The 19,822-nt window shown below is 39.0% G+C and overlaps 1 protein-coding gene across 2 annotated transcripts in view; it reads left to right on the plus strand.

Moving 5' to 3' along the window:
- Positions 1–19,822, plus strand: part of Dbp45A (putative ATP-dependent RNA helicase Dbp45A) — a 65,568-nt gene that overhangs the window by 35,858 nt on the left and 9,888 nt on the right. Inside the window, exon 10 of one of the 2 annotated variants that reach the window (XR_011040760.1) lies at positions 1,332–1,415. The exons of the other annotated variant lie outside the window; for it this stretch is intronic. The gene's annotated coding sequence lies outside the window, so the exon portion shown is untranslated. The remainder of the gene's footprint in view (positions 1–1,331; positions 1,416–19,822) is intronic. 2 annotated transcript variants of the gene reach the window in all.

The raw sequence follows: 19,822 nt of genomic DNA on the forward strand, positions 1-19,822 counted from the left end.
CAGGAGAGTATAGCACAGTACTTATTTTGTAGGGATTTTTTACGTACCCGTTTTTCTAAAATTGTAGTTATTTGGTACTGATTTTTGATGTTGTACTAAAGGCAGGTTTTTAGGTTCCTGAAATGTAAAGCAAATTAAATAAATAATCATTCTATAATCAAAGCAAAAAAGAAATGTTGATAATGTTTATAAGGTGAGACATTAAGTTGATTTAACTGAGATTAATTTATATTTTGTATCTCTTCATCACATACCCACCTCCAAAAGTGTGGGGTTCTCAGCATAGATGATTCATAGAAATAATTGGAATTTTTGTTATCATTTCAATATTTATCCAATTTTTATGAGATTTTTGCTTTCAAAATGTACTTTCTGTTATAAAAACATAGCAGCTAGTTGCATCGGTCTTTCAAAATGTAGATAAATTTTTTTCCTGCAATTGAGCTGTTACTTACTTCAATACAGTATACAATACATTAAGTATAATTAAGAAGAGTCAGAGAATTCTATATTATGGCTGTGTTATTTACAATATCATATTCTGGTATTAAGATGTTCATAGGTCTGTGATATTTACATTGTGTCTTTGGTAATCAGAATTTCAGTTTATTATTTTTAACATTTCTTTCAAAATAATTTTTAGCTTATGGGTAGTTATGATGAATACAATTTTAGTAAAGAATTAAAATTATCTTTTTCATATCTAATTCCGTTCAGGCAATTGACACAGGGAAATACAAATGACATTGTATTGTACTCAAAATGTCATAAGTTCCTGATAGACTAAAACTAATTAGTACTGGATAAAGCATAGGAAAGCAACTCTTGTGTCTATTGCATGACTTAAATATTATAAGAGAACAGGTCTTTCTTAAACTCGATGGTTAACCCTTTTACCCCCAAAGGACGTACTGGTACGTTTCACAAAACCCATCCCTTTACCCCCATGGACGTACTGGTACGTCCTTGCAAAATAATGCTATGAAAATTTTTTTTTTCATATTTTTGATAATTTTTTGAAAAAATTCAGGCATTTTTCTAGAGAATGAGACCAACCTGACCTCTCGATGACAAAAACTAAGGCTGTTAGAGCAATTTAAAAAATATATACTGCAAAATGTGCTGGGGAAAAAATAACCCCTTGGGGGTTAAGGGTTGGAAATTTCCAAATAGCCTGGGGGTAAAAGGGTTAAAATATTCTTAGTATGTTTTAGTGTTCCATATTATTTTCATGTTATTTAGAATTTCTATTATAGAATTACTTGTTGGTAATATACACTTGAAAACTTCAGTGTGGTATTAAAAAATAAAATCCCCCTCTTTTTCAACAGCTTCTTGAGTTGATAATGTAAATTCATTCGCTGCCTAACTAAAATACACAGAGTTTGAATATTTGCACCGAAATTGCCTAGAAGGTAAGTAATATTAGAAAAGTTTGTTTATTTAGTATTTTTTTTTTTTTAAATTCATAGACCCAGTTTAAACAAATATTTCTCGGGGGGTTAAAAATAAGTATTCACTGTATCTTACCCAATATTCATATTCCTACATGTTTCAAGCGCATGTTTTTGACAAGTAAAAGTGGTAATGAAAGTTTCTTCCTATTTTTAAGTACTCTTACCCATGAGTTCGCACATTTTCATCACAAAAATGTCGTTTCTGTGACAGTAATAGCATATAAATACAATACAGTAGGCCCCCGCCATACGACATTAATCCGTTCCGGAGTTGGTATCGTATGGTGAAAATGTCGTATGGCGGGCAATAGAAGAGCTAATGCGTGCAAAACCCCAGGTAAAAACATGGGAAATTAGTATGTAACAAAATAGTATAGTAGTAAGCACTGTACTACAGTATACTTATATATAATATACATGTACTGTACAGTGTATAATTAAATAACATTACAGGATAAATAAAAATTATATACTGTACAGTACTGTAAAGGAAAAATCAAATTTTATTTACCTTTGGAGTGACGTGACTTGAGCTGTTAGTGGGTGGAGGCAGAGGGGGGAGGAGACGGTAGATATAAAAACATATCAATGCTAATTATGTTATGTACACTTAATAATAAATATATTCTTACTATTAAACTCTTAAAATTAAAACTGCTTTTTTTTTATTTTTGTCTTTTGAAATTTTTTTTAGGATTTTTTTTTTAGAACTTGAAAAATTACTCTTTTTTTTAGCTTTTTTAATAGGATCACTATTGTCATCTTTGCTTTCTGACACTTCTCTTTTGGAAAATATCTATCCAAAGAAGCCTGTTTCTGACGATTCCTCAACATATTTCTAAAATGACTCATACACTTGTCATTAACACTCTCCATAAGACGACTTGTGTGAAGTTTTTCTGGGTGTATTTTTTTTCAATGAAACTCGTAAGGTTTTCATACCAACCGATAGCTTCCCTTATTTCTGCCGATTTCTGCCCCTACTGGTATACCAGTAGGGGCTTAATTTTCAAGTCCCCACTGGCACTTGCACAAAATGCGAGCGTAAATCTGTCCTTCATCGGTTTATGGCCAGGAAGTTTCTTTTCTTCAGCTGTGATATATGTACGGCGGGGCATTTTCTTCCAGAAAAGGCCAGTTTCATCACAATTAAACACTTGCTGAGGAATGTAGCCTTCTCTTGAAATTACTTTCTCAAACTTCTTTAGGAATTCTTCTGCTGCTTTCTTGCAGAACTGGCCGCCTCTCCATGCCTGACGACTGAGTGAATACCAGTCCTCTTCCTAAAGCGATCAAACCACCCGTGAGAAGTCTTGAACTCTTGGGGGCCTTGCTGCGACGTTCCTTCGTCTCTGCCGTCTCTCTGGGCTTCCACGAGATCGGCAAAGATGGCGCTCGCCTTGTGCGAAATTACCGATTGCGTGAGTGTATCACCAGCGATTTCCTTCTCTTTAATCCATAGAAGAAGGAGTCTCTCCATCTCGTCGTTGATTGAGGTCCTTCCACTGGCAAGGACAGTCATGCCTTTAGAAGACTTACTTGATTTAATGGCTTCCTTTTTCTTGATAATTGTACCAATCGTAGACTGGTTACGGCTATACATACTAGCGAGGGTAACAATGCGCATGCCTTCTTCATATTTCTTTATTATCTCCAGCTTCGTTTCCATAGTAATCATCTTACTTCTCCCTTTAACATCACTAGCAATCTTGGGACCTATGGCTAACGAATTAAAGTTATAATTAAGCTCTAAAATGCACAAAAAATACGATATCGCAAGCACTCACACGGAGATCAAGTCTTTACGAAACGCACATGAGATTCTGAACTGAGCGTGCGTATAACAAAGAGAGAGAGAGGCAGCATCTCTCTCAGCCATTATGGGAGAAATTTCGGCCAATAGCGTATTGGCATCTTAGTGACGCCGTGATGCCGACCAATAGCAGACCAGCTTCTTATTGACGTATGCAGTGACGTATGAGCGTGATGGTAGGCTAGTGACTCGCACAGTCGTACGCGTAAAAACCGCCAAGTTTGAGTTTTGGAATTCGATGCCGTAAGGTGGGAAAAATGTCGTAACGAGGGGACGAAAAAACATTGTATTCCACACCGTAACGTGGGTCTACTGTACTCAACTTGGGAGCAGGGATCTTCAAAACGTCAGACATCTTCAAAACATAGAAACACGGACGCTATAAAAACAAACGCGTGTGGATATCACTGGTGCTAGAGAAGGAATGAGGGAAGAAGCGTGGGTAGTGGTAGGGGTGGGGCGGGGTAATCGTAGTAGCAGGCAGTAGTCGGATGTAGAACGGCACCTCGTAGTATGGGGGGATATTGAGGAAGGAAAAGACTGATTGGTAAGGGACCTCTGGTAGTGGTTATAACACGCCCCAGTTACTATACAGTCACTATAAGAGTGAGCGAGCTGGGTTTATTCCTGGCATTCCATGCAACTTTTTTCTTTGGTATATTTAGCAGTACTGTATTTTTACCTTAGAAATGGTGCTATAAGAAGCATTTCACTGGGCGACACAGGTCCCTCGCCCAGAAATAGATTTTTCCTTCGTCAAAGTATCGTACTTAACTCTCAGCTTGGTTTCATTGTCTTTTTTCGGTTTTGACTGCCATAAATGTCATAGGTACTTCCTCTTCAGATTCTAATTCTATGAGATCTGTACTGGTCCTTGCAAGACAGAACTGTATAGCTTGGAGTGATCCATTAATTTTTTGTCGCCATTGTTCAATATTCTTAGTCTTTCTCCTGCCTTAAACTTTCCTCTCTCCTAAGGAAAGTGCCTTAGTTGTTACACCTCAAAAAGAATTATTGAGATAGATTCTTTTGCAGGTTCTTCCTTGGGTGTTGTCTGTGAAATTGTTGATGCTGTAATGTGTGTTCACCCTTATTAAAATCAGTACTCTTGGTTTATAAGTTGATGGCTCTATCAATTGCCTTGATTTAATACTTGTAGATGGTGTGAGTGAGGCTATCAATGCATCCTCCAATTTGGTATTGAAAGGGAGAGTAGCTTTGCTCTTTTTTGAGCAACTGAGTTTTGTCAGAGTGTAAACTGGACTCCAATTAAGGATAAAGCTGGGAAGGAGGAGAAAATGGACCTCATACTTGATTTGCCTTTGTGAATCTATATCTTATTTTAGAAAAATTCACGAGGATAGGCTAGTTGGACCTGTTCGGGCAGTCGTCAAAAATCTCCAGCCGGAGCCTATGCAAAGTCCAGACCCACCAAGATTTCGTCACTGATTACGACTAACAAATCAAGACTCATTTTCAGTCCTCATTCCTATTTTTAAACCTGGAAGAAAGAGAGGATCCTATACCAAGAATATAATGGCTAATAAAACCGACCCAATGAATGCTTGAACCCTGAGGTATTGGTGAGATGCAAGCATAACTTTAGACTTAGCAAATTCTCAAGGAAAGCTATCCTGTACCTTGAACGATGGTCAAATACTGATTCATTCGAATACTATATTATTTCCCATTACAAATACAGGATAATGTAGAGGTGAATAATGTATTCCAATCCCCAGTTGATTCGCTTATAGCATTTCATATTGGCATAAAAAAGTTATGCAGTTATATAGTTTCTGCACAAACATTAAATACAACAACCCATATAGAACTCAATAAAAATAAAAACATTTGAAGTAACTTTAACATAATAAAACTTACCTTTTTGGATACAGTATGATGATGGTGTGGGGAGGAAGGGAGGAGTCGCCTTCTATAAAAACATCTGATAATTAAAGTTCGGGTTATATTCCTTTTTCCAAGCTCCAGTTGATTCGCTAGTAGCATTTCATTAGCATGAAAAAGTGATGCAGTTATGTAGCTTTTGCTCAAACAATAAATACAGTAACATAAAACTCTTAATAAAAACATTAGAAGTAACTTTAACATAAGAAAACTTACCTTTTTGGTTACGAATAAGAAAACTTACCCTTTTGGTTACGATATGATGATGTAAGTGGATGGCGGTGTGGGGAGGAAAGGAGGAGTTATTACCAGGAGGGGGAGTCCGCTTCCATAAAAACACCTGGTAAATAAGATTCGGGGTTTTTCCCCTTTTCTGTCGCTTTGGGGCCGGTTTTTCTTTAATTAAAACTGATCCAATCCTTGTTCTTTTGCCATATTTGCAGAATTTTACGGTAATGAGACGTAACATTATTATCGAAAAGGTTTACTGCCCTATTGGTTATTACAGTATCAAGATGAGTTTTTTCAACAAAAGCTTGAACTTTCCCCCACTTAGCACAAATTTCTTTAATAACTGAACTTGGGGTATCCTCTTTCACTTCTTCCTCCCCAGAAGACATATCCTCAGTCAAAATCCATTGTTGTTAATTTTGAAGTTGTTCCAACTATTCTGTAGTAAATTTGTTACTGTGGTCCTCTAGTAGCTCGTTGACATCCTCATTGTCGACCTCCAAGCCCATGCTTTGTTCTAAGGAAGCATTGTTGTTCTCAATTTCTTCATTAATAAAGCCCTCAAAATCTTGCTCTGGTACACACTCAGGCCACAGTTTCATAGTGGGGTAGGTTACTTGATTCCACGCATTTATTGATAAGGTCAACGTAATTAAGAATATGAAAATAATATTAACAAAATTCTTTCAAAGTTGGCTGAGTGTCATTAGTGACTTTAAAAGACTTCTGAAACAAAGCTTTACTATATAATTTCCTAAAATTGGAAATGGCCTGTAGGTAGTAGGTTGGCCAGGGCACCAGCTATCCATTGAGATACTACCGCTAGAGAGTTATGGGGTCCTTTGACTGGCCAGACAGTACTACATTGGGTCCTCTCTGGTTACGGTTCACTTTCCCTTTGCCTACACATACAGTGAATAGTCTGGCCTATTCTTTACAGGTTCTCCTCTGTCCTCATACACATGACAACACTAAGATTACCAAACAATTCTTCTTCACCCAAGGCGTAAACTACAGTACTGCACTGTAATTGTTCAGTGTCTACTTTCCTCTTGGTAAGAGTAGAAGAGGCTTTAGCTATGGTAAGCACCTCTTCTAGGAGAAGGACACTCCAAAATCAAACCATTGTTCTCTAGTCTTGGGTAGTGCCATAGCCTCTGTACCATGGTCTTCCACTGTCTTGGGTTAGAGTTCCCTTGTTTGAAGGTACACTCGGGCACACTATTCTATCTAATTTTTCTTCTTATTTTGTTAAAGTTTTATAGTTTATATAGGAAATATATATTTTAGTGTTTTTACTTGTTCATGAAATATTTTATTTTTCCTTGTTTCCTTTCCTCATCGGGCTATTTTCCCTGTTGGGGCCCCTGAGCTTATAGCATCTTGCTTCTCCAACTAGGGTTGTAAGTTAGCAAGTAATAATAATAATCCATGTTTTGTAGCAAAGGGGTTGTGTTAGGCAACAGATATTTAACTGGAATAAATTCTCACTCATCAACTAAATCCTCATCCAAGCGTGAAGGGTGAGCAAGAACATTATCTAACAATAGAAGGCATTTTACTGGCAAGTTCTTTTCTTGTAAATATACTTTCACGGTGGAAAAAACTTCATACACCAACTCGAAAAAAAATTGCTGGGTCTCCCAGGCCTTTGAATTAGCACATCGCATAACAGGCAATGTATTCTATATGTCATTGTTCTTTTTGAAGGCCCTTGCATTTTTTGGATGATAAACCAACAATGGCTTAACCTTAAAATCTCCACTTGCCTTACCGCACATCAGAAGAGTAAGCCTATCTTTCATTGACTTGTGGCCTTTTTCTTCTTTTGTAATAAAGGTGCTCTTCATCAGTATTTTCTTTCAAAACAACCCACTGTTGAGGCGTATAACCTTCTTTGATTATAAATTTACCAAACTCGGTGACAAATATCTCAACTGCTTCCTTATCTGAACTCGCTGCCTCACCATGTCTTAATATGCAGTGTATTCCACTTCTCTTAAATTTTTCAAACCACCATCTACTAGCCTTAATACTGTAGCATCCTTGTCCTTTAGTGCTTAGGTTCCAAGAAGACGGGTTGGTAATCAACTTACTTTATTCTGGTATATCAATTATAAGTATGCAGATCCATGCTGCAGCTAGTGTCACAGTTCATGGATGGCAGAAGACAGACACCAACAACTCCCAGAAGGTTCAACACAGTTGAATGAGACAGTAATGTTTTTCAATACGTTACAAATACAAAATCACTCCTAATACTTGTACCAGGGATTTTCTTCAGTAAATCTTCATATATTTCTAGGACCTTTTCACAGATAATTGCTTCGCTAATGCTATAACCTCATAACTTCCTCAAGTATCTGAGGCCTTTGCTTTGTCAAAGTAGACACTCGATATCATCGACTTAGCCATAGAGTATTTGAAAGCAAGATCCAAAACACGCATTCTGTTTTCTTGGTTGGCAGTGATTTCCTTTTAAAGTTCAATAGTTGTTTGCACTTATTTTTTCCTTTTTACTAGACAACTTTCACTCTTATTCTTCTTTGGACCCATGTTTAAGTGCTACTGAATCAAAATAAATAAAAAATGATGCTAAGCAAAGATATAGCACAGCGTAACATGAAAAATGAGGCAGAACGTAAGTTCATGTTCATCCGAAACAATGGCCAATGCATAACTGATGGCATTCGGCTCAGTGGGCTTTTACTGGCAATGGTCCAGTATTGAATATTTTTTCGAGAACACTGGTATTTTTCACTCTAACTTTTTGGTCGAAAACCGATTTGTTCAACCTTCTTGATGTTCGAATACACAGGTTCTACTTGCATCTTTTTAAAGCAGTGTCTACAGAATGATAAAAATTACAGAAATATTAAATTGTCAATGATCTCTTCCACAAAGAATACTTGCATGACTTCTCTGAATGCTTTGTATGAGCATTACCTCCTGATATAATATGCAGGAGGTTGCAGTGACTAAAACACAGGACTTGATGGCTTCGGTACTAGGTAGAGACTGCCCTTTATTCATACGCTACGTGGGACTCATGATACCACATCCCCCTTATCACATATAAAGAATTGATTACACATAATAATTAATCAGACATAAGTACATAGAGATAAGCAATGAAAGTTCCATATTCAAACATTATATCCATTGTATTCATCCCTTCACAATAAACATGCATGGTACAATTGGTGATTGTGGATAGTCATATAAACATAATAGCTATTAGCTTTCCAGACTCTGGTCTGAATAGTGTTGGTTACAGCAGAGAAGTCATAAATATGAAAATAAATGGCCTTTTTTTTTTATGCAAAGAACAACAACACCAAAATATAGTAAAACAAAATGAAAACCTGATACACATATATGTAATGACAGTGTTCGAAATGGAGCCTGTTCTCCTGTCCGAGACTCGTAACTTTTCAAAGAAAATTCCTTCTGAACCACTAACCAGTCCTGAGACTGGTAACTTTTCTTGTTGAATTTCAAACACTGGTAACAACCTCTCAGAATTTTTGGGCATAAAACAAGGGGGGATGTATATTATTATTTAACTTAGCACTTTATGGGAATATTCGGAATGTGACCGCGTTACTTTCCATATATCTGGATGGGGTTTTCACCAGCCGGCCTGACTTGGTATACACCGCTATCGGATCTGCAGTGCTATCACTAGTTGCGGGGGTTTGATGGGTTATTTTGGTCTCACTAGGTGGCGGCAGCGTTATATCGGCGGGTCGCGGTGGAGGCTGCGCTGATGATGTTGGAGCCTGCTGTTGGGTGTTGAACGGTTGTGTTTGTCGCGAGCGGTGTCGGACGGATGTGGGACCGGTTCCTCCTGAGGCACGCTCCGTTTTGGGCTTCCACAATGTATGATTGGGGTTCTGACTTACGCCCCAATCTGCCTAGCACCCATGTGTGGCTGGCCTTGTCGAATATTCAGACTGGTTGTTCGGGTTGGAGGTCTGTGAAGTGCCGTTGTGTCCGATTTGGTCCTAGGCGGTCCTGGAGGTGGTTGCGGGTCGTGATGTGTGCGAGATGTGGTTCGTATCGGTCTGGTAGGTCAGTGGTCACATTGCGACCAAACATGAGCTCTGCAGGGCTGGGTGTCTTATTGTCGATCGGGGTGGCCCATAAGTTGAGTACAGTAATGCAGTATGCATATCACCGCCTGTCTCAAGGCATTTTTTGATGATCGCCTTGCATGTTCCGACTGCGCGCTCTGCGAGGCCATTGGATTGAGGTTAATGTGGGCTTGATGTGATGTGCTCAATACCCCAGGCTTTAGTGAAGTCCCTCATGGCTGCTCCCGTGTATTGAGGTCCGTTGTTTGAGACCAGGGTTTTGGGGGATCCGAACAGCGAACACAAGTATTTGAGGTGATTGGCCACACTTTCAGATGACAGGTTTCTTAGTTCGGTGACTATGGGGAATTTTGTTTAATAATCAGTCGTAATCAGATGTCTTGTGGCCAATTTGGAAGATGTCTGAGGCGACTTTGAACCAGGGCATTGGAGGAATGTCATGATGTGTGGTTTCACTAGAACTTTGCTGGGGCTGGTATTTCTGGCATATGTCACATGCCCTGACCTTGTCCTCTATATCCTTTGCAATGTGGGGCCAGAATACACACTCCCGTGCCAGGGCTTGTGTTTTTAAGATCCCTTGGTGGGACTGGTGGAGGTGGTCCAGTATCCGGCCTCTGACCTCTTTGGGGATGATAACTTGTCCCCCTTTGAATATGACTCCGTCTTCCACGGCAAGGCTTTCTCTTTATGAGAAACCTGACGGATATCGGGGTGACAGCCTTTTACTGAGGTAGGCCAACCCTCGATGATAGTATGCTTGAGAGTGCGCAGCACTGGGTCGGTGTCCGACCTATGGCGGACCTCTTCCAAAATCTGGAGACCAAATTTTATGAGTGCGACTGATATCACATTGATGTCATCTAGTTCTAGTCTGTCCACTCGTGTATCCAAGGGGATTTCCTTGTCATTTTGTGAGTTAGGAAGGCGTGATAGGGCATCAGAGAGTACAAGGGTTCGTCCTTCCTTTTACTTGACCCTCATGTCATACCCCTGCAGTTTTAAGAAAAGACGTTGTAGTCTAGGTGGGGCACTAATCGGTTGGTGTCAGGGCTTTGCTGGCGAAGGCTATTACCTTCCCGTCTTGGATGAGGGCCGCTCCGAGGCCTTTTTGCGATGCATCGACTTCAAGAGCCACGGGTTGAGTTGGGTCATAGTAAGACAGCGTGCTTGATGATGCTATTTGGCGTTTCAGGTGTTGATAGGTGGATTCATGGTCTCCTTCCCATTGGAAGGGCACATCTTCCTTGACCAGATCTCGAAGTCTTTGTGACTGAGCTGAGTAATGTGGTACATAGGGGCTGAGGTAAGTCATTACTCCCAGGAATCTCTGTAGTTCTTCTTTGTTGGAGGGCGACGGCAGGTTATGCAGGTCGTGTACCTTTGACGGGTCTGGCATCATGCCCTTGCTGGTATAGCGTGTTCCAAAAAACTCTTATTTCTGGTTTCGAAATGGAGCATTTCTTCGAGTTTAGGCTGAGCTCGTGTTGGGCTGCACGCTGCATGAACCCCATCAGGTTTTGTCGTGTTCCGACACGTCTTTCCCACATATTGCCACGTCATCGGCAATGCCAACAACACCTGGGAAATTCTCGATGATAGAGTCTATCCTGGCTTGAAATATGTCCTGGCTTACATTCAGCCCGAATGGTAGTCTTGTCCAACAATACCGGCCGTGTGGTGTTCAGAACATTGTCAGTAGTTGCGAGTCCTCGTGTAGCGGTATACTCCAGTAGCGTGCTTTGGCGTCTAGCTTGGAGAACACTTTCGCTTTGGAGAATACTGGGTTGATCTCTTCTAGAGTGGGAATCTTGTGGGGACATCTTTTGAGGTTTTGGTTGAGCCGCTTGGGGTCAAGGAAGATCCGTAGGCTTCCATCGGGTTTTGTGACATACACAAGGCTGCTGCACCAGTCTGTGTGTTCTGTTACGCGTTTGATAACCCCCTGTTTCTCCATAGTGTCACGCTCAGACTTGATGCGGGGCTTCAGGTGGATACTCACTTTACGAGGCGGATCACATAAAGGTATCGCGTCATCCTTGAGGTGGAGCATCGAGGGCTCTTTTAGTTTGCCGATACAGTCAAACTGTGCTGGGAATTGCGCTTTTAGTTGCTCGACTGATCTAATAGGGCCTTGTTGGCTTGGTTGTTCAGGTACTCCAGTGACGTTGTTGACATTGATCTCCACAATACCAGGTTTTTGGCATGATGGAAGGCCAAGTATGGCTGGGCCAGACACATCGACCACAAAGACCCAGGCAGGGAATATTGTTGCCACTGTATGATGTTAAGTCTTACTGACGGTTCTGGGGATAGTTTGAGGTTGGTGGGTGCATCACCAAACATTTGCTTGTATGTCCGCAAGGGCAGCGCATTGCTACCGGAACCTGTGTCGATTTTGAGTTTCAGGGGCCCATAGGCTGGGGGGTTTTCATGCTTGACCATGAGCTTTGAGAATGCTTCTCGTTTCATTGCCACTCCTATGACGGATATCGTTATCATGTCGAAGATTGGCATATAATCTGTTTGCTCATCAAGATCGGGGTTTTCCTTAACCATGACTTCGTGTTGCCTGTGGCTAGGAGCCCAATTTGGCCGTCGGTAGGAGTGCCCTCTTGTCTTGCTCTGGCGTTGTGTCTGCTGTGTGTTGTCTCCTGGCACTAATCTGCCTCCGACAGTTTTGCGGCACATCTTTTTCTAGTGCCCCTTGATGCTACAACCACTGCATCTGTCATTGTAAGCGGGGCATGATCTTATGTGATGGCTGAGCCCGCAGTTCTCGCAGGGGTTGTCCGTGGTTTGTGGTTTGTTCCGTAGCTCGTTGCTTTCCCTTTGGATTGCATCCACGTTGGTATGGCTTGTACTTGCGTTCTCAGAGCTCATGTGTATGGAGCGTAATGATGCCGTGGAGGCCGCAATGGCCTCGTATTCCCGACCTCTCTAAAACGTTGCTCACAGCATATCTTTTCGGTTTAGTTAGGAGTTCTTTCCGAAATTCCTCGAATTGTGTTCGTAGTACAGTATGGTCATTTCGATAAGTCGTTCGTTGAGTTCTCTGTCTTCAAACTCGCACTTTGTCGCTTTTTCACGGAGTCGGGCCAGGAATTGACTGATTGTTTCGGCAGGTTTCTGTTTGGTATTTGCGAATTCGAGGCGGTGAACTCGGAAATTTATTTTGACCGTTGCATTGACCTCACTTTCAATAAGCCTCCATGTGTTCTGCTGCACGCATTGCTCCTGTTCAGTGAGGCCGCTCGCCAAGATACGCCTCATGCCCTCATCGCCGAGGGCGATTTTAATTTTAGTTGCTTGCTTGCTTGGGTCTGTGACTTCCTGGTCTTCGAGGTACAAGTTCATGCGCGCCTTGAATGCACGAAAAGACTCGGCCAGGGGCTGGTGAGCCCAGTCCATACTTGGGCATTTAGGCTGGGCCATTATTGGATTTGGTTTCAAGAGGGTGTTACACAATATATGGATAGTGGTTGAATTAATAACACAGTTTACGGTTCACAAAGAGACATGTAATAAGGGTATGGAAATCACTACAGCATTTGGCTGGCAAGCTTAGGGCATTGTGATTCAACTGGTCTACTGTTACGTGTGTGAGTGCAACATCTTGGTGGTCTTAGTAACTTAGATTATAGTACAATCTACTTAGTTTACAATGGGCAAAATAACGTGGATCGTCAGGTGTGCCTTGTTACATTATAACAGTACATGTAGTCAACCATTAGCTCTCACTCACCGGTTCTGCAATGCATTGACTGGTTGCTTGTCACTTGTCAGGTACACGATACACTTGGAATATCATCAGTATTGCATTAGTCTGCACTAAATTATCCAACACAAATTTGGCACTGGTATTCGGCACGGTTTTCACCGTTTTGTTTACACCGCTGAATGTACGTCGTGTTTGGCTTATTTTGTAAAGTGGTGCGCGGATAACAATGGCCAAAATACTTGTAAGTACTCTATTTACAACTTTCTTCACTATTCTCACTATAATTGCGGTGCACAAATGTCGATTCTATGCCGTATCCTGGCGATATAAGTTATTTACGGTTGTTATCTGTGCCGGTATGACAGTCCTTGTCCGGTTGCCGTTGGTTGAAAATGCCGTCGTCTGTAGTCGCTGATAATAAACTCGGGCCGATTATGAGTCCTCTTCTCAGTTATTACGGACAGGAGAGGTATATAAAGAGTCTCTATGGTTCGAGTTTGTTGCTGGAATGGCGTGGGGTGCGTTATCACGCTGCCACCATGATATAATATGCAGGAGGTTTCAGTGACTAAAATATAGGACTTGATGGCTTGGGTACTAGGTAGAGACTGCCCTTTATTCATACGCTACGTGGGACTCATGATACCACACCTGCTATTGAAAACTTTGCTTTCTGTTCAGGTGTGTGCACTTAGTGAATGCAGCCTAATATTTATTTGTGTAATAACATTGAAATATCTGTAGGTGTTGTAGAAGACAGTAGATTCCATTCTTGTTTTTCTACGGGACCTCGGGATCTGCAACTCCTCCCTGTGAGCAAGTGGATGATTATCCTGGGCATCATAGCCTTTTCAAATGATAGCCATTCAATTTCTTCTTAACTCTAAAGGAATACTGAGACCAAACCTCATCATGTGATGTATCTTTCATCCCACCATTTCCAAATCTTAACTTGGAGCAAGAGGACATAGAACCATATGTCAACTCCCTCAAGGTTTTGTTAGTCTTGAAGGTCTTGATTGTAGTATGAGAATAAGTGGAAGGCAGAATTATAGCCCTTCACTCTGGCTCTCTCTCCAATAACAGTATTTGCAAGCAATGGGTAATAGTCAATAGTCCCAATTCCTCCTTGCTTAGGAACTCTCGAGTTGGAGAGAATCCAGTACTGTACCGTTATCCAGATACACCAGTTTACACCACAAGGAAAATGAACTTGTTAGTGGATCAACTATGCAGGAAAAGACTAACTCCTGCCCAAAATAATGATCCTTAATTAAACTTTCAACTCTGAAAACTTTTGAGTCAACCCAAACTTGATATATTCGCCAACTTTTTGAACTGGAGACTGGATGTCTTCATTGTTCCCCATTCTCGGATCCTTTGGCATGGCTAGTTGATTTCCATGATCTAAGACTGGTCATATCTTCATATTTATCCCTTTAACGCATTCTCCATGATCAGAAAGGTAGTAAACAAATTAAAAACACTACCAAATGCAGGTATGACCCTTAGGCCCCGTCCACACGAGCGATCTTTGCTCGGTAAACTTTGCCTCTTTGCGAGCTAAGCCTGTCGAACGCATTTAAGCTCTTGTCCAAACGACGGTGGTTGGGTAGTGAAAGACTGGCAGTGAGTGACTGACACAGGATCAAGTTGTGTGGGGCAGCATGGATCGCAGGACACGCAAAAAGAAAATCGCACTGTCTATTGTTATAGCAATGTGTGCAAAGATAAAAGCAACAAAGCAGAAAAGGATGTGGTGTAAAGAGTGGTTACGAAGAAGAGAAGACATTGGAAGTCACATGACAATATTGCGGGAACTGAAACATGGTCATGAGGCAGATTTCATCAACTATATGAGAATGGACCCTAACACTTTTTATAAAATCTTATCGAAAGTGGAACCATATATAATGAAAGAAGATACCAACATGAGGCAAAGTATTTCAGCAGGTGTGACAGGAACTCCACTGTCCCGTGACGTAATTTTTCTGCTATTCTATACTGTTTACGTGAAGTGAATATAGTTGTTTGTAAAAGGATAAGGGCAAGGTGTAATTTATATACTTAAATTATATTGAGGCACAGACATATCTGTGTATGAAGACGTTTGAGAAAGTCAACAAGTAGATAAAGCACGGAGCAACAAATAACCCTGAAACATTCATCGTCAACGAAATTATAACAATATCATGAAAAAACGTAAACAAAATAGTAAGCAGCACAGATATTTTAAGGAAATCAGTTCAATAAATAATATAAAACTGAGAAAGATAATTTATTATTAAGATATATGTAATAATACAATTTAGAGCTTTTATTTAATTTCTTTGTTTATAAGATTTACCTTAATTAGGAGTATTGATAATTTATAAGCAGTGTATATATATATATATATATATATATATATATATATATATATATATATATATATATATATATATATATATATATATATATGTATATATGAGTGAGTGTATGTATGTCTGCATATATTTATTTATATATATATATATATATATATATATATATATATATATATATATATATATATATATATATATATATATATATATGCAAAAGCAGATGTATATATTCGAAAGTGACGGCATGTCATTAGTGACAGCTTTATCCCTTTATTGGAAGACGAATTTCCGTCAGGGAAAACCCTTGCCAGGCAAAGCCTTGATACTTTGCTAAACATCAGGGAAGCCCTGTGCGAAGCTTTGCTCGCGGTTTCTCCATTTCTGACGTCACACCGAGCAAAGCTTACCAAGCAGTGCTCGCTCGTGTGGACGGGGCCTTAGAAGTCTCTCCAGAGGGAGTATTTTATGGACCTTTGGCTCCTAAACATCACCAAATGCTGGGATGACCCTTAGAGGTCTCTCCAGAGGGAGTATTTTATGGACCTTTGGCTCCTAAACATCACCAAATGCCGGGATGACCCTTAAAAGTCTCTCCAGAGGGAGTATTTTATGGACCTTTGGCTGCTCCTAGGAGATCATCCCTAAATATATTCAGCATATGAATATTGGGTGTGATTTAAAGTTGGATAATTAACACTACACAATAAATTAAAATAAATAATGTTTTGGATAAGATGGAGGGTAACATTTCCATAAGGCAACTGGTAAGAGGGGGCGAGGCAAATTAACGAATGTGTCTTTCACATACCTTAACTATGCTGAGTACGCCAATCAATTCAAATCCACTTGTCATATTTATTGGCAGAGTAAATCTACACATGAACATGCATCTTTCAGGAAACGCTAATAATCATTCCTGAAAAAAGACGTTTAACACAAGTATCGTGCAAATAGGCATTAGTGTATAGACTGAGCATATGTGCTATGTTGATATTTCAACAATAAGCAAGATGGAAAATTAAAGGCTTCTCAGTCTACTAGCCTAATCTGATACTAAATATATGGAAATTAGTATTAGTCTAGCATAAGAACTGAAATGTGCCAGCAATATAAAACTATGATTGTAACCTACTGTGGTCCCCCTAGCGCAGGTAATAGTCGCATGGTTATTAGCCTACCAAACACGCACTTAGGCTTAACCCATTAGTTTTCACTACCATAAGCTATACATCAATATTAGGCCCACGTTGTGGGCTAGTTCTAACCTAACAATAGATCATCCAATCAAAATATGAAATGGAATGCTCGGCAACTGTGGTCGTACCGAATAGCCTAAATCAGGCTACTATGGCATAATAAATAAATGTCCTCTAGGACATACTGTATTGGCTAAAGGTAGTCTAAGCCAGCTAGAGATATAAACTATCCTAAGATAAGGCTACTATGCTATTAACTGGAACAGATGACTACATTGACAGACCCATCACAACATGCCTACACCCTAGAATTAATAATATACAAATAATTATGCGCGTATTCACTGCTAAAAACCCGGCGAAAACAGATGGCAATAAGCCGAGATGTTCTCTTTGGCATAATTACAAGACAACAGCAAATATTGGTGGGAGTTCTCCCAACATTAAGACATTGTTCGTATGTTCAAGTAAATAATACAATGATGAAATAAATACTTGCCTGTAAGGTAGTAAACAGGGGGGTGACATTTGTAGATGGAAAAAGATAATGATTAATAATGTAAATGACACAGTAATTCAATGATAAATATTTTAAATAACCAGTAATAATCTCAATACTACTTAAGTCGAAGTCGAGTGGGAAGTGCGAATACAACTCAAACAAAACAAACTTGTTTTCAAGAAAAAATGGATAATGTTAATGAAATTAGAAACAGCTTTAAATTGATATAATAGTAACAATAACCAATAATGAAATACATCCACATTCCAATTATTAAACACATTGGAAATAAAAAAAAATATAAAATAATTAAGACCTTTCATGTGACATAGTCAGATGCCTAATATCAGCAGAAATAATTCTGAGTCGAAAACTTGACACATTGTGTAAGATTCATTGAAATAAAGGAAATATTCATTATGAAATTTGTTATTCCAATATTCATAGAACCCTCCCATAACTTTGTGGGCTAAGAAACAAACTGACTGTAATGTAAACACATGCTAGCTTGTCACGTTACCGACATCTTTAGATGAGGTGTCAACTCATTTGCGTACTATCCAAATCCGGTAGGAAATTCTTGTTTCCTCTTTCACTCAAAAAGCTGTTTCAGAGATATATTGTAACACAAATATTTGATAAGTATTGTTTTATGAATTTTATTTTACATCAAGCACTACCTGGTGATTAAGTTTAACTTCATGGTGATTATAATTGGGGGGATATTCTCAGAAAAAGAAAGTCTGTCTAGTAATATTTGTTTATTTAAAATAACATCACAGCATACAACAAGATGGGGAGAGCAGTCACAATGCATTACAGTTGACACAAGATTTGTTGTGGACATGATTACTGGAGGGGGACAATGTACAGTAACTCCTATTTAATTCCGTTTACTTACCAAGGTCAACCTTTCGTCTTTCCTTGAGCTTAATAACAAATGCTTCAATATTTTCTTAAATGCAATACCGATACTCTATAAGAATGGTCAAGTCTTTTCTTAGAAACTACACGGAAACTCGGTCTAATTAAAGAGAAAAAAACGTTAATGCTGCTCCTGGAGGAGTCCATTATTATGAATTCTAATTTTCTGTTACAAATGCATTACTTAGTAAAACACATTCTTATCATGGTGAAAATCCCCTTCCATCAAATGTAAGGACTAGTACATTGACACAATGTGATCACTTAATAGATTTGGTGATTACATACTATGTAGTACAGTATACTGAAACACAAGATTGAAAGAATTTTAGATAAGCACTAGTGTTTCCAGGGATCAAAGCCAAGTCATTAACAGTTTTTGAATGGAAAAACAATATAAAGTTATATTTAAGCCAAGAAAGGAAGGAAACAAAGTTAAAGTCTAATCAAGAATCTGGCTATGTGAATACTGTAGGGGAGGCATGAGGTTTAATGCAATATATACTGAATTTTATAGATGGATTCACGAGACTACTACAAGAGTGGAGTATGGATTTTTCTATGGACAAAATATACAAGTTGTGAAGAGATTGAGGAAACAATACTTTTCTAATAATTTTGAGGCATATTATGTCATGAAGCTAGTACAATACGAGAATAAGCAAAATTGATAGCATAGGTCACATGAAAATATTTCTGTTCTCCAGATAAATAAGTATATTCGATTAGTAAAGTGAAAACACACGTCACATGTACTTCTGCATGTAATGTAGCAACTTAAGATGAGGTTCCTGCAAGGTGTAGTATGATGATGGAAAATAAATTGAGACAGAGATTATGGATTATAAATCATATTGACCAAACTACTAAGTCACACTCCTAGGTTCTCCCCCATTCCCAGTACTGAACAATATATGGCTAATTCCATGAACAACGATTGAAATAGAAAACTAGGAAGCCGAGGGAACTAACACAAAAAAGAACTTTTTAAGTACTGTCTAAAGATGGTAGCCCTATTAGGGTTAATCTCATAAACTGATGTTGTATGTATACTGATGTACGTTACTTTTAAAACATTGCTAAATAATCTGAATTATCTCTGAAATGTAAGCTGCTTTTTGCATCCCAAGTAGCAGCATTATCCAAATTTGCAGACGGTCAAGGAAGAATATTAATTGATAAATAAAATATACTACACGCAAATGAGGGACAGATGAGGTGCAAGCCTTGACAGGGGAATATGTGTTCTTAAAAAATTACACATCTCCAACCAGTAAAGAATTAACTTGACAGAAATAAGAATACATCTGCTTTCTAAATCAGTGTCTACAGAATGATCAACTTTACAGTAATATTAAATTGCCATTTGATCTCTTCCATGAAGAATACTTGTAAAATTTCTCTGAATGCTTGGTATGAGTATTCCCTGCTAACGAAAACCTGCCTTCCATGGTATGTGCACATATTGAATACACCTCAATATATATATATTAGTGTGGTAAAATTGAATACACCTCAATATATATATATTAGTGTGGTAATACGGAAAGGTAACTTTTCAATGAGAACGGGAAGAAAAGTTTAATCATTTACGCCAATAGAAAATTCGA

This window comes from Palaemon carinicauda, chromosome 2 (assembly GCF_036898095.1).
Source record: "Palaemon carinicauda isolate YSFRI2023 chromosome 2, ASM3689809v2, whole genome shotgun sequence".
Taxonomy (NCBI): domain Eukaryota; kingdom Metazoa; phylum Arthropoda; class Malacostraca; order Decapoda; family Palaemonidae; genus Palaemon; species Palaemon carinicauda.